The following is a 6,892-nucleotide window of genomic DNA, read 5'->3' as shown; positions in this document are numbered from 1 at the left end:
CCCAGAGAGACTTCTCACCTGCCTGTCCTCAGCTTCCTTCCTTATTCCGAGGAAATCCACTCTCTTCGTCGCTCGGCTGCACCCTCTCAACTGCAGGTCACTTTCGCCAGGTGGTCTAACACTCTCCGCGCAACTGGTCCCAACCCGTCCTCCTTTGTCTGCCAAGGTTAGGGCACTATGCCATACCCTGCTCCTCCTGTGAGAAGGCAAAATATTCGGGGGAGACTGGCACGCTTGTCTCAACGAACGTGTGTCCCAACACAGGTACGCCGCGTTTTCCGGGGGACACACACAACGCTCTCTTCTGACACAATGGGGACACAGGTCATGCATAGTTGGTCAGCTGCCCGCCATTTGATCCCTTCCGTGATGTCCATGCCCGCCGATTGGTGGAATCTTCTCTCATCAAAAGGCTGCCGAATCATAATTTCCAATCTTAACTAGTGGGTGTAGCTCCTGCTCTGACGGTTTCTATCTCCCACATTCTCCGCTTTTACCTTACCACGGACAACCCTTCACACAGACCGCGGACCCTATGAAATCATGACATCATGACCTGCCCCGGTTCCGGTTCGCTGTTCCACCGCCCCCCGCCTTCGTTCCGTTCTCTGTCCTCGCTGGACCTTTCGTGTACCGTGTTACTCCCCCTTTACCTTGTTGTTTCCCGCTGGTTCGCGTCCGCCGCTGTCCGGTATGTGGGGTGAATGTGGGTTGCGGGTGTATCGGGTGGTTCTGGGGATTGTATTCGGGTGGGGGGTGTGGGGGGGGTGAGGCCTGTGTGCTGTGTTGTGTGTGTGTGTGTGTGTGTGTGTGTGTGGTGGGTGGTGTGTGTGAGTGTGTGTGTCTGTGTGTGTGTGTGTGTGTGTGCTGTGTGAGTGTGTGTGGTGTGTGTGTGTGTAGTGTGTGTATGTCTGTATGTGGGGTGTGTGTAGCTCTCTCTATATAATACAATATATGTGTGTGGTGTGGGTGTGTGTGTGTGTGTGTGTGTTGTGTGAGTGTTGTGTGAGTGTCTGTAATGTGTATGTTTGTGTTCCTGTATGGATGGTATGGCTGTATGTGGTGGTGTGGTCTGTGGGTGTGTTGATGTGGTGGTGGGTGGGTGGTGTGTATAATATATAATATCATAACTCTATTATAATAATATAGTGTGTGTGTGAGGTGTTGAGTGTGTTGTTTGTCTGGGGGTGTGTGTGTGTCGTGTGTGTGTGTGGGGGTGTGTCTATATTGTGTATGTGTATTTGTGTGTGAGTGTGGTGTTGTTTGAGTGTTTGTGTGAGTGTGTGTATTTGAAGTGTATGTATAATGTTGTTGTGGGGTGTGAGTGTGTTTGTGTGTGTGTGTGAGTGTGTGTGTTGTGTGGTGTGAGTGTGTGCTGTGTGTGTGTATGTGTATGTCTGTGGTGGTGTGTATGTGGGTGTGTGTGAAGGTGTGTGTGTGAGTGTGTGTGTGTGTGTGTGTGTATATGTTTGCGGGTAGTGTGTGGTGTGTGTGTGTGTGTGTGTGTGGGTGTATGGGTGTGTGTGTGTATGTTGGGTGTATGTATGTGTGTGGGTTCTGTGTGTGGTGTGTGTGTGTCTGTGTGTATGTATGTGTGTGTGTATGTGTGTGTGTGTGTGTGAGTGTGGATTGTGTTTGTGAGTGTGTGTATGGTTGTGGTGTGTGTGTGTGTGTGGTGTGGTGTTTGTGTGAGTGGAGTGTGTGTGAGTGAGTGTTTTGGGTGTGTGGCTGTGTGAGATTGAGTGGTGTTTGATTGTGTGTGATGTGGTGTGTGTGTGTGATTGAGTGTGAGAATGTCTCTCCTCACTCTCTGGTATTATCAACTCTCTATCTATCTCTATATATATATATATCTCTATATATGTGTTTGTGGTGTGTGTGTCGTGTGAGTGTGTGTGTGAGTGGTGGAGTGTGTGTGTTAGTGTGTGGGTGGGTGTGCGTGTGTGAGGTGAGTGGGAGTGTGTGTGTGTGAAGTGTTAGTGTGTGTTGGTGTGTGTGAATGTGGTGTGTGTCTAAAAGTGTGTTGTTTGTGGGTGGGTGAGTGGGTGTGGGTATGTGGGTGTTGGAGTGTGGGGGGGGGGGGTCGTGTGTGTGTGTGGTGTGTGAGTGTGTGAGTGTGTGTGTGTGTTGTGAGAGTTTTGTGTGTGTGTTGTCGTTTGTGTGTGAATTGTGAGTGTGTGTGGTGTGTTTGGGTGGGTGTGTGGGTTGTGAGAGTTGTGTGTTAGTGTGTGAGTGAGTGAGTGTATGTGTGTGTGTATGTGGTGTGTGTGTGAGTGAGTCGTGTGTGTGTGTGTGTGAGGTGTGTGTGAGTGTGTGGAGTATGTGTATGTGGTATGAAGATGTGAGTGATGTGGGTGTACGTGAGTTTCTGTGCGATGTTTTGATGATTGTTTCAGTCACACAATACATCTATCTATACACAGAATAGTGTGCGTGATATATATATATATCATTTTGATATATTTATATATGTTAGATTATTTTATATTTATATAATATATATATATATATATATACTACACACTCACACTCACACACACACACACTCACACACACACACACTTTAATATATATATTTATTTATTTATATATATATAGAGATATATTATATATATACATTTATATTTATTTATATGTTATATGTCTGTATTACAGAATAACTTATAACACACACACACACCACTCACACATACTCAACACACACACACACACCCACACCACACACACACACACCATTTTTTTATATATATCTTTATATTATATATATATATATATATTATTATATAAAAATATTTATATATATACATATATATATCTATATTATCGATATATCTATATCTATATCTATACTCTCTCTATATAATTGGTATATCATATCCATGTTATATTTATTTATATATATATTATATATATAAAGATATATATATATATACATATATATATTATATATATATATATACTAATTATATATATATATATATATCTATATGATATTATATATATCTATTGTATATACATATATATCTATTATATATATATATATATATATATTATATATATAATAATATTTTATTATATTAAATTATATAATAATATATATAATTGTGGCGTTGGGTGTTTGTATTGGGTGTTGTACTGTGTTGTGTACACAGTATTCTTTTCAAACGTTTGTATCATTTCTATATTATATCTGCCTTTAACTGCTTATGTGTTTCTGTCAATAAGCAAAAACCGAGGAACGAAGGCGGCAACCAAACAATAAACAAAACCAATAAAGCCAGAACACTCTCCCTCCAGCGACCCCCCCCCCCCGTCTTCCACATCCTACCCACCGTCTCCTCCCAACGCGAGCAGGATGCGAGTGTGCATTGGGTATTCGGACGCCCTCCTTGTCCTGAGACCAATCACACACTCGGCGCGGGACGCTCATAGAACAATTTCGCGAGCCCTCCCTGCGCCATCTAGATTATGTCTTTGGTCTTCCGAATATGTAGATTTTGCAGCGAATTTTTTTTTAGGAGCTGAGTTGTTTGGTATATTATCATATATGTATTTTTATATATATATATATATATATATATCTCTATATATATATATATAATATATATATTATATATATATTAAATAATATGTCTCTTGTAAATTGTCATTCATGAATAAGTGGATATATTGGACACGTTATGCTGCTAATTTGCACTTTTATTCCTTCATGCCTTTGTTTCGCCCATGCAGATTTCTATGGCATTGCCTACGTATCATAGACAATGCGCAATATTTACCATGACAATCTCTTCAATCGAATACTCTTCCATAAAACCTTCCCAACAATTCTATCAACCGACCGCGCAATAGCTTCCATTCCGCTGTGATTCCTCTCGCCATACGAGACACACTCAGACACCAACGGGCAACGCAACGGCCAGTCTGTTAGCCGAAAGCAGAATTAGACAGCACCAAAGGAGCCGCAGATGATTCATATCACACATGTCATTAAGTGGTGGAAACGAGGTTCGTGTGTTTTGCTCTAATCTTCCAATGAACGGTTATGGTGTTGCGTTCATTGTCAACAATGCCCGTGTTTAATAGGGCGGGGGAATTTTTGCTATTATCTATTGTGATGCTGCGAGACAAAATGTTATATGATGCCCAGTCTTGTAAATAAATTTTTAAATTATCAAAGCTTTGTGTTTTGCTTTATTTAAAATATTATTATATTATATATATATATATATATATATATTTTTACTATTTATATACATATATATATATATATATATTATATTATGTATTTAAAATATATATAACTATTATAACATATTAACTATATATATATATATTATATATATTTTAAAAATATATATATATATATATTATTTTAATATATATATATATATATGAATTTTTATATATATGTATAAATCAACCACACCCACACCACCCCACACACACACCACACTTTAAAAATACACATATATTTTTAAATATATATATATAATTATATTTTAATAAAAATATATTTATATATTGTGTGTGTATTTATATATTTTTGTTTGTATACTTAATTGTTTTATAATATATTTTAATATTATATAAAATTATATATATATATTTTTTAATATTTATTTTTATAATAAATAATATATATATATATATTTTTAAATATAAATTTTAAAATTATATATAAATATAAAATTTTGTATATATTTTAAATTAAAATACATATATTTATTATATTTTTTATATTTTTATTTATATATAAAAATTAATATATATATATTTTTTTTTTATATTTTATAAATATATTTTTTTTATTATTTATATTATAAATAAAATATACTTTATTTTTATTATTTATATATATATTTTTATTTTTTATTTATATTTATTATATTTATATTTTATATATCTTTATTTTTGCATATTTTCATATAAGGTTTTAAAATTTTAATATAATTTATAAAATATATTTATATATATATATAATTTTTTTAATATATATATTTATTTATCATATATATGCATTGTGTATTATGTTGTATATTTTATATATATATATATATATATAGAATTTTTTATATATATGTATAAAATTATATATATATATATACATAAAATTATATATATATTTTTATATTTATATATATATTTTATAAAATAATGTTTTTATATATGTATTTTTATATATATTATATTTTATATTTGTATATATATATATGAATTTATATATATAATATATTTTATTTTTGTATTTATTTTTTGTATAATATATAAATTTTTAATTTTTATATATATATTTATTATTTTATATATTATATATATATATACACACATTCCCCACAACAACACTTTCACACACCACCCACACACACACCATACACAAACATATATATATTTTATTTATTTTATATATTTATTTATAATATATATATATATTTATATTTATTTAAAATATTACCACACACACAACAACACACACACCACAACTTTTATATATAAAATTTATATATAATTTATATATATTATATTATTTTTATGTATATTTTTTAATATTTTATATATATTTTAAAATTTTAAATATATATATATTTTTATATATTTTATTTAAAACATTTTTATATTTATGTGAAATATTGAAATTAATATATATATATTTATTTATATAATTATATATTTTTTTTTTATATATTTATAATTGTAATTTAAATATTTAATATATATATATTTATATATTATTTTTTTTAAATATTTTTTATTTTTAATTAATATACATCCCACATAAAACACACAATAAAAACACCCACACACACCCCACAAAACGCACCGAAACCGCACACGCACACGCAAAAGCACACGCACACGCCCCACGCCACGCACAAGGCACAGCAAGCCACAACCCACACACCATACCACCCCCACACACCACCACACAAAACACAGTTATAGGGATATATGTAAATTTTATGTTTATATATATTTTTAATTTTATATTTATATATATATTATAAAATATATATTTGTAGTATGTAGGGTTTTTTAGGTGTTTTCCATACACCTACTTTCATATATACATTTATATTTTTTTTCCCCTTTTTCTTTTTGTATGCATGTTGAACATTGTACATGAATAATACGTATTATTAAAAACCTACCACAGTAAGAATGTTAATAAAATCGTAACGTTTCGAACTTTAATGAGAGAGTTCACCCACGAGCGTAGGGTAATACAAAATGGGTTTTCAGCCAAATAAAACAACAAAGGTAAGCCTTTAAGTCGTCTCAGACAAACCAAGAGTAAAAACTTTCAGTTGTATTAAAAGATTTTTGTTGATCGCATTATCCGCTTTGTCTGACGATTTTTAAGGTCCAACCAGTCGTTAGACGTAACTCCAGACATTTTGACACTAAGAACAGATTTAAAACGTAACGACCTTGCTGTCATGGATATGATAGATTACCGACATAATGTTCGTTTTCTATTAGATGATGACCCCGATTGCCAGAAAAAGTACGCTCGAATCCTTATTACCTTATGAATTATTTCGTAAAAAAAAATCTTAACGTATTGCTGCGAAATGTCCTGATGGCAGAATTTTGATCGTTTGGAGATTTTGTAATCCCTCCTTTTCTATTTTTTAGGATTTCCTTAAAACTCATGAAGAGGGTGTCGAGTTTAAAAACCCATTATTTGGTTATGTTGTGACTCAGGTCATTCGTCCATTAGCGTCTGGCTAGCCAGAAGAAATTTGTCACCTTTTATGGGATCTTTCTCGAAAAGTCATATCAAAAATATGAGATTTCACAGAAGAAATCTCCACACGTCACGAATAACGTTTTATATCAAACCAAAAACTAACGCCAGGTTCTTTTTTAGAAATCGCGATTTTTTTATTGT

Source organism: Penaeus japonicus, unplaced genomic scaffold, assembly GCF_977035675.1.
Source record: "Penaeus japonicus unplaced genomic scaffold, GWHDUDI00000001_assembly GWHDUDI00000043, whole genome shotgun sequence".
Lineage (NCBI taxonomy): Eukaryota > Metazoa > Arthropoda > Malacostraca > Decapoda > Penaeidae > Penaeus > Penaeus japonicus.
This window is presented reverse-complemented; position numbering follows the sequence as displayed.